This window comes from Rhinolophus sinicus, chromosome 3 (genome assembly GCF_057876585.1).
Source record: "Rhinolophus sinicus isolate RSI-liver-muscle chromosome 3, RSI-T2T, whole genome shotgun sequence".
Lineage (NCBI taxonomy): Eukaryota > Metazoa > Chordata > Mammalia > Chiroptera > Rhinolophidae > Rhinolophus > Rhinolophus sinicus.
This window is the reverse complement of record NC_142503.1, coordinates 196,640,814-196,650,881: the sequence shown is the minus strand read 5'-3', so window position 1 is coordinate 196,650,881 and position 10,068 is coordinate 196,640,814.

Genomic DNA, 10,068 nt, shown 5'->3' with positions numbered 1-10,068 from the left:
ATTTTCAGTCAACAAGCTCTAATCACCAAGATGTTCTTGGCTAGTACTTTCCAGAATGCCTGCGGTGGTCTCTCACTCTCACCCGAGGAGTGCTGCTGGTGGTGTTGGAAGACCCGCCACCCTGGGTGCAGTGTCCTCAGGTGGAATGTTCTAGAAGCTAGAAGTGACACATTTTTCACTGGTCCCTTAGGCTGGGAGATGGGGCTTGGATTGCTGGCCTGTCTCAGGTCCTATTCTGGCTAGTGTTTGCTCCATCCACCCCATTCGCTCCAGTTCAGTCCACTTGCCCTCTGCAGGAGGCCGGAGGCCCTGATAGTGTTCTGTTCCCTCTCCCAGGAACACTTTCTCATAAATACCCCCCTCAAGTTTCTACTAAGCTCATAACTATTCTACTGTACGTTTATTTATTTGTTTTTTCTGATTACAAAATTAATACAACTTGTAAAATGTATGGAAAACACAATATTTCAAGAAAAAAACAACAACTCTGAGACAGTCGCAGCCTCAGGAAAACCACCACTGACACATCATAGCCATTATTTTTTCGCACTGCATATTATTTCATCACATTAAAACCATAACGTATTTAGCACCCCAACAGCACAAAGGTTACTTCCCATCCTTGTTTTACAATAAACCCGCAGTAAACTGCTTCGCGTCTGTAATTCTTTTCACACTTATATTAAGGTAAGATCCATTTAGATTATAGCTGGTGGTATAGAAAAAAATTGCAATGCAGCTGGTGGACTCTCAGCAGGGTTCAAAACTGCCCTGCACAGTGGATCTTTTTTATAAGTAAAGGGAGAGAGGAGTGGAAAGAAGGAAGGGGAGAAGAAGGGACAGAGAGAGAAGGAAGAGGGAGAAGGGGGAGGGGAGGAGAGGGTACGGGAGAGGAGGGGAGAGCAGGGGAGAGGGAGGCAAGAGGGACGAGGAAGCTGCGGGTTAGTCACAAAGATTCTGAGCTCTGGGCCACACCACCAGGACCAGATCCCTGATCTGCTGGTAATTAGCTGGGGAAGCTGAACCCAGATTTAACCCCTGTAGGTTCCAGACCCCACTCAGTAAAGTGGGAGAATAATATCCCCATTAAAGGGTTAGCGAGGGGAGAAATGAGACGGTACAGATGGAGTGCTCAGAAAAGTCCCTGCGCACACCCAGACTCCCTGAATGTTAACTGTGACTGTGGCTAGGGGGTCGGGGAGGGGCTTACCCCACCTAATCACCCCTCATGCTGCAAAGGCCAGGTCCCCAGGGCTGGCAGGGGCTAGAGAAAGTCCAGGGTGCCCCACTCGGAGGACACACAGCAGCCCCCACCTTAGCAGGGCCTGTCGGAGCTGGGCTGCCCATGTTCATGTTGGGATGTCTCTGGAGCTATCAGGGCCTCAGTTTTCTGCTCCCTGAAATGGGCACACAGCAGGATGTGCTTGAGGGAATGTGGACATTGGCTGAACAGCATCCTTTGGAGGCTGCAGAGCTCTGTACAAGTACAAGTACAAGTGGAATATGGCGGAAAGAAGGGCTGTGTAGGGTCTGACATCATCGGGCAGGTCACTAGCTATGTGACCTTGAATGGGCCACTCCTCTCTCGAGCCTCACTTCCCTCCTCTGGAAAGGGGGACTTTGTTACCTGCCTTGTGGCAACTGAGAGAATTAAGTGTCTGGGCTCAGTGACCTGGTACCATTTCCTGCCCAGCCCCTGGGGGGCCCGTTCTCTCCCATGGCACATGGGGCTCTCCAGGATGGCTCTGGGAGTTTTCCAGCTCTGGATTGGGTGAGGAGAAGCACTGAGGTCTCTCTGGCATCGCTGTTCTTTGCCCTGGTGACAGGGGTGCAGGGATATAGGAAAAGGAAGGTGGCTGCCTCCAGTTCATTCACTGTTTCCTTTCCACGCTACCCCGGTACAGAGGACAGCGGTCTCAGGGCTCCTCTGGTGGAGAGACAATTAGTTGATGGACGCTCGTTCCAGGGCCGATATACTCTGGGTGGAGGGTGGCTCATCCCTGGCCGTCTCCGGCGAGTTGGGATCCGGCTCTGGACATGGCGTCAGCCCCCAGGAGAGGAGGTGGGCGGATGGCTGCTGCCACATCTGGTCTACCCTCCCTGCTGCACTCTGGGGAGGAACTCACCTTTCTTTTAAGGCGCATTAACTTTCAGTGCAAAATACTTGACAGGTCCATAGGGTGGCCTGTCACCAGGCCCAGGATAGGAGGAAGGGACATCCCTGGCAGCTGCAGAGACAAGGCCTGTTGTTGCTGAGTCAGAGGGCTGGCCAGCTGGGGGAGGGAGAGGTGACTGATTGTGCAGGGGTGGGATGAGGTGGGGGGCTGGCTGGAATCCTCTCTCCTTCCTCTGGGAGTGGGCAGGGTCAAGGGCGGGGGAGCTCTCCGTCTTCATGGACGGAAGTAGACAGGGATGGTGGGTGATGGAGCTCCCAGGGGCAGCCTGGCCTTGCCCCATCGCAGAGAGGGATCCTGGGGCCCGCAGGCTTAGCCAGGCCCAGGAGCACACCCAGGCGTGGGGGTTGGAGGGCTAGGAACGGGGGGAGAGGTGGAGAGCTGCCCAGTAGTCAGCACTTTGTATGGGCTTTCTATTGTGCCGCATACTGCAATGTGTTTTTACAGACTAGTCCTTAGAAATACTGTGAAGTAGCTCTAAACCCCATTTTATCAGCAGAGAAAACAAGGCTTAGAAAGGTTCAGCCACCTGCCCAAGGTTGCCAGCTAGTCCGGGGTTGAGAGGTAGCAGCCTAGTGTCAGATGTCAGGCTTCTCTGGAGACTGGGGAGACCTGCACCCACCAAGCTGCCAGCTTTCCCCAGGTCACGTGTATGGGATTCCAGAATTTCCTCTAGAGCGACCTGCCCTCACTCTGCCCCTTGCCAGGGGTCTGACCCCAAGCAGGTTACTACCCAGGGCCAGGACCCTTCTCAGTAACAGGATGCAAAGCTGCTGCCCACCCCTAAGGTGGGTGGAGAAAGGGCACATGCCCTTTGCTCAGGGAACCCTCATGCACATGACCTTCCTTCTTCACATCTGTTACAGGTTGGGCTCCAGAAAGCCAGCTCTGAGAGGATGGTTTGCACGGAGAAGAGGAAGCAGGGGTGGGCAAAGGAGAACGGCCAGCTGCCATGCAGACCCCAGGACAGCAGGGGCTCTGGAGCAGGGAAGCCCTTCAGAGCTGTCCTGCCCTTCTTCTCCCATGGACCGGTCACTGGGTGGGGGTCAGACCCATAAAGCTGGGATTTTGCAGTTGAGGTAATTTCTGTAGTGCTCACAGCACCCCCAGGAGCTGCTACAATGAGAACTTCCATGAAGGGGCATCTGGGCTGGGCGTCCAAGTGTCTGCTACACCCTGTCACCGTGCTTCTGCCCTGGTCCCCTCCCTGTTGGCCTTTGGCTCCCTCACTCTGATCTGGCTCCACTCCCCATTCACCTGACACAGTGCTTAGCTCTTTCATCCCCCTGCCCCCCAGTCTCATTCTGGACTCTGCCTGCTGGGTTCCCAAGTGGAAACAGATGCGTCCTGTGACTTTCAGGCCACTGTCCTGCCTATTCCTCCCTCCCCTCAGCGCATGTCTGCTAAGGTCCTCGAGCCCCCTGGTTTTGCATCAGTACCTACCGTGCTCCTGTCCAGACCTCTCGTGCTCTGTATTCCTTCGCCTTCTCATCGGCCCATGACCCTGTGGCCAAGGGTCCTCCCAGGGTCCCTGTTTAGATGGAGCCTGTGTTGGAAGCTGTGAGTAGAACGGCCCAATTGGTCCACACTTTGCTTTAGATCTAGCAGACATATGCACCAGTAGCAATTTCTTCTCCTTCTATTCGGGGTGCCATTTGCTTCCACAGAAGTCACCTCCTCCCATGCAGATGGCCTCCGTGAGAAAGTGTGTAATTGGGAAGAATGGGGCAGGAGCTGAGCAGAGGCACAGAAACTAATGTTACTTGAAATGAAGCATTTAGGACACCACTTCCCCGATGATGCCCGGGAGCAAGATGCTGCTGACGGTAATCAGACCCAGCAGGGGGGAGGGGAGGGCTGCCTCCTTGGCAAGCTGCTCTCAGGTAGAACAACAAAGCCTGGGCCTCCTTTGAGAAGGAGCCGTGCAACCCAGGGCTGCCTTGAAGAGAACTCCCGGCCGCACAGTCTGTGTCAGGCACTCATTTGCTTGGTCATTACTTCCTCGGTCCGGTTCCAGTAGGCCTCTGACTGCGGCCCGTTGTGTTCTGGACCCTCAGATCCCACTACAGCAGCCCCAGACAATTCTGTCCAGCCTGCACTGCGCCCCCTCAGCGCCGCCTCCAGGCCCATCCCGTGGTGGCGGGTGTGTCCTGCCCCACGGCCAGCATGGGTCATGTGCACAGGTGACTCTGCTCTGTGGGTCCCGACACTGGGCTTCCTGAGCTCCCTGCTGCTTCTGCCCTTCCCGGATCCCCCTCCTGACGTCATGTTCACTAGCACCTCCTCCCTGCCCGGGTTTACACAGAGGGAGTGAACGGCCTGTAAGATGTGAGAGCGTAGGGCTCGGGTGTGGGGCTGAAGGCAACGGCTGGAATGCGCCGTTTTGCCACTGGGACCTTCGGGCTTTCTCTCCATGACGGTTCCAGTTGTCTTCCAGTCCTAGCATTTTGTGACTGTGCTCTTGGGTCCAACTGTGACATGCCAACTCCTGGACATTGAGCGTTCATTCTCAGCGCCGGGCTGGGATGGAATTGCAGGGGAGGGTAAAACAGTGTCTGCTGGACTCCACAAAAGACGGGTTTGATGTGCTATCAGCTCCCCATGCAAACCGAGGGCCTGTACTCCAGTAAACCAGGAGGTGCAGTGAGATTAAGCATGTCATCTTACATTTAACCTATGTCCTGGGATTGCAGGGTATTAACCACAGCCTCACACTCGCATTTGTCCGTGAGCATTCCTTCCCTGCAAAAATGTGTAAGACTAATCCAACTGGCAAGAAAGTTTTGTGCTAATCAGGTTGCGAATAGAGAGCTTAGGACCAGGGTTTAAATAACTAACATGGAACGCAGAAAAGAAACATGTTAATTATTTAATAGAGCATGAAAAGGAATTCCAAAGTGTTTCTGCAGCAGCAGTCCCAATGGGTATAATTTTGGTCCCCAAATTTTATTCTCATTCTTTGAAGATGATGGCTTGAACTTCTTATTTCCTTGGATTAAAGGAACTGGAAACCTCCAGGGGAGTGGTAAGATGTGCTAATTTAGAGACCAGCAGGGGAGGCTGTATTCCAGCACGGGGAGGCTTTTAGGGGGAGATGCGTTGTCCCAGAGAAGAGATGGAAGAATTGCGATGCAGAAAAGAGCTGTTGGGACAACCCTGGGTCCTTATACATAATCACGATGATTTCCATCTCTGGGGTGTCTTATAGTTTATGGTGTGCTTTCCCACATTACTTCTCCTCAATCACTCATCAGAACTTTCTCCGGAAGTTACTCTGCCTGTTTTACAGACAAGGAAACTGAGACTCAGAAAAAGTAACGAGTTATCTAGATAGTAAGTCCATATGCCACCCCACTATGCTCCAGGGTGTAGAGGATTCCAGGGTCACACGTAGGGTTCTGGCCCCACGAGCCATCCCTTTCAGAGGGACAGCTGGGACACAGGGAGGCACTCTCCAGGGATGCTCATTGTACTTGTGTTTTCAGCCTCAGCACGTTGTATGTTGCTAGGTTGTGGCCACACCCTCAGCTGAGTAGGACCTTGATGTAAGCCCAGAAGCAAGGAATCACTACTCAGAATGTGCCCAAAGCAAGGCACATGTGTTTTGCTAATTTCTGGGCATTTCAGCACTTGGATTTGTCTGTTTTGGGGTCTGACCGTGGTGAAGTTCTTGCCTGTGCTTCTGCGATCCAGACCCTTCATTCAGCCGCCTCCCCAGACATGACCAATCACGTCCTCTGAAGCTGTCTCAGAAGAGGTACACTCTGTGCTCCAGGGAAAACCCAGGCCTCTCCCACTGAAAGGTTTGGTGGAGGGGCATGCGGGTATGAAGCTTGTCCTAACTCCTTTGCGGCTTATGATTTTAGAAGCAAAGCTTTTCCTTTCTGGGTGCATTCTGTCTGCGCTGGTGACAAAGGTCTTTAGGAGAGTTATTTGGTAACTGACAACGTGGTGAAACATTCTGCTGGACTCTATTGAGGGAGGGGTTGAATTTAGGAGAAAGAAAAACAAATGTATTTGTAAATATAAAAGAGAGAGTTTTTAGAGATAACTTAGTTGATGCTTCTCGAATTTAGGGTTTAAAATCCCTTCACAGAGACAAATTAGCAACTCACTAAAGAAGAAGAAGAAGGAGAAGAAGGGGAGGAGGAGGAGGAGGAGAAGAAGAACTTGCAAAAACAGTCATCCAATATATTTTTTTTTTTTTTTTTTTTTTTTTTTTTTTTTTTTTTTTTTTTTTTTTTTTTTTTTTTTTTTTTTTTTTATTAAATTTATTGAGGTGACAGTTGTTAGTAAAATTACATAGATTTCAGGTGTACAATTCTGTATTACATCATCTATAAATCCCGTTGTGTGTTCATCACCCAGAGTCAGTTCTCCTTCCATCACCATATATTCGATCCCCCTTACCCACATCTCCCACCCCCCACCCCCCACCCCCCACCCCCCTTACCCTCTGGCAACCACCAAACCATTGTCTGTGTCTATGAGTTTCTGTTTCTCATTTGTTTGTCTTGTTCTTTTGTTGTTTTGGTTTATATACCACATATCAGTGAAATCACATGGTTCTCTGCTTTTTCTGTCTGACTTATTTCGCTCAGCATTACACTCTCAAGATCCATCCATGTTGTCACAAATGTTCCTATATCATCTTTTCTTACTGCCGAATAGTATTCCATTGTGTATATATACCACAACTTCTTCATCCATTCATCTATCGAAGGACATTTTGGTTGTTTCCATGTCTTGGCCACTGTAAACAAAGCTGCAATGAACATTGGAGCACACGTGTCTTTATCTCTAAATGTTTTCAGATTTTTTGGGTAGATACCCAGGAGAGGGATTGCTGGGTCATATGGCAATTCTATTCGTAATTTTTTGAGGAACCTCCACACCGCCTTCCATAACGGCTGCACCAGTCTGCATTCCCACCAACAAATTGGGAATGAAGAAGTTAAATTATCACTCTTTGCAGATGACATGATGCTATATATAGAAAACCCTAAAGACTCCACCAAAAAGCTATTAGAAACAATATATATTTTACGTTATATAATTGTATGACAAGTTGAGTGTTATTTTTGTATGTACTTGTTCAAATGTACGAGTATTTATAGAGTCCTAAAAATATACTTGCTGGGTCAAAAGTATGTATCTTTTTAATCGTTATAGAAAAGCCTAATGGCGCTCCCCAAATGGTATCAGTTTTCATTTCAATCAATTTTGGTTGAAAATGCCTGCTTTTTAACACTTTGCCAATTACATATTTAAAAATGGTTGGTCAATCAGAACAATGGTATTTCAATGTAAAATTTTCATTCCCCTGATTAATAGTAAACCTAGTCATCTTTTTACAGATAGTGACTGTTTGTGTTTATGCTATTGGGTTGACTATTACAACTTTCCAACATTTTTTTCACTTGCTTGTCTCTTTCTTATTAACTCTGCATGTGTATATAAAGAGTTTCTAGTCTTTACGGAGATATTAGCGTGGCAACATAATCCATGGAGATAATAACTCTTTTATTTCTCTCACCTATGTGTGGTCCACAAAGAAATCACGTCCTCAGCCCCAACCCCCTCATTCCACCAGGCAGAACACCAGTTATTGTTCATAGGTCCAGGCTCTCCCTAACCCTACTAAGGGGGTTTTGTATATTCCAGGCCCAGGGAGGAACCCACGCTCGGTGTGTGTGTGTGTGTGTGTGGGGGGGGGTCCTCCCTAATGAATCTTTGATTTCTATACCTGGACCCACTGAGGCAATTAGGCTGGATTTGTCTGATGGGACAGGGGATCAAAGGTTTGGTATTTTGAGAATGGAGGAGGAACAAAGCTCATCCTTAGAAGGGGAAGGAAAACTCCCCCAGGATGAGGGTTCCCGCACCTCTAGAGTGGAATCTAAGCTGAAGAGAAAGCAGCCCCTTTGACATGGAGAGACCTGGAGAAGGGGTCACCACCAGCGAGGCCTGAGCCCTTGCTTGCCACAGCAGGAGGGAGTCAGCCAGAAGTCGCCTGTCACTGGTCTGGACCCTGCAGACCCAGGCCAGGGACTGGGCTGCAGCATCCCGTATGGATGGAGGCCCTGAATTCTGCCCCATCTCCCAGGACCAGGTTCATGTTTGATAAAAGTGGCATCGAGGGGACAGTGATGCTGGACTTCCATCAGTCTTAGTGGATGGCTATTTGAGCGGTATTTGTTTTGAATTAGATGCACAAAAAGGTGACACTGCCAAGACAATAGAGCATGGCGGAAATGACAATGGACACTGGAGCCCGGTAGCTTGCGATGAGCTATGGTTCCACCGCCTACCTGTTGTGTGACCTTGGGCGTTACTTCTCTGGTCTGCCTCTCAGTTTCCTCATCTGTACAATGGGGCAATAATCATGCTTACCTCTTGGAGATGTATTTAGTTAAGTTTTGTAAAGCACATATCATGTGCCATGTAAGTGTTTGCAATTAACATTGTAATCATTATGACATGTTGCAAATATGTTGTTTATTTTTTAACTTTGTTTATGGTGAATCCTGTCATCTAGAAGTATTGTAGCAATAGTAGTAATAGCACTAGTGTAGAGGTATTATTAGATTGGTAATAGTACTAATTTAGTAGTAGTAATAATATAGCAATAGTATAGAAGATTATAGCACTAGTACTAGCGGTGTTAGTACCAGTATAGCAGTAGTGACATAGCAGTAGTATAGTATTACAGTACTACTAGTAACAGTATTAGTGGCAATATAGTAGCAGTAGTAGCATAGTAGTATCAGTAATGAAGTAGTAGTCGTAGTAAGAGCAGCTTTACTAGAGAAAAATATCTCTATGGCTTTCAGGTCTTGTATCCCTCTTAGGAAGACTCTCCCCACCTCTCAGTGGAACCGGGTCAGCCATGTTTTTCTCTACATTTTTACTTGTTTCTTTGACATTGAGATGTCTAACCCTGCGCCCCTCTCTAACCTCATCTCCTGACATTCTTGCCCTCAGGCACCATATTCAGGCCAACTGGCTTCCTCACTTTCTAGAACACAACAAGCTATTTCCTGTCTGTGGTGTTTCACACACCTTTGCCGCCCTGCATTTCAGTTGAAGACCCTCTCTGAGCAACCCGTTTAATTAAGCCCTCCTCTTACTCTGCTTGGTGACAGAAACCTGCTGGTTCCTTTCCTAGCACTTCTCACAAGCGTAAAAATATCTTTGTTACCTTCCCTGTTGGAAGAGCCATCAATTCAGGGCTGTGTTTGTCTATGAGACCGTTGGCCACTATGTACCCAAGTGCCTTGGCACATTAATGGTGAATAAATATTTCTAAAGGGGATGAACAAATATATGTCAAATTTATTTTGGATATATTATGAGGAAGGCATTCAATTATTTTTTTCTACAAATAGATAACCAAATATACTTTTATTCTTTGCAGAAGGCTTCTTTCCTCTATTGATTTGAAATGCCCTCTGTTTTGTGCTTTTATTCCTAGACACACTTGAGACCGATTTTGAACTCTCTTCTCTCTTACATTTCTCCACTCATCTCTTCCAGGGCTAATATGGTGGTTTGAATTATTGTAGCTTTATAACCATGTTTCTGCCCTTTGTAAGGAAAGTTACCTCTCTCATCATTCTTAATTAAAAAAAAAAAATATTTGACTATTCCTGTACATATTCTTTTCTGATGAATTTTAGTGCTATCTTGTCAAGTTCCATGAAAGAGTCCATTGGGATTTTGATTGAGATTGCATTACTTTTGTAGATGAATAGATGAAATTGGAGAGTCTTCTTACCCAAGACATTGTGTGTCTCTCTTATGGTGTCATTTTTTTTAAACCAATCTACAAAACTCTCTAGTTTTCTGCATAATTTTTGGACATTTTATGTTAGTTTTATTCCTAGAATTAAAA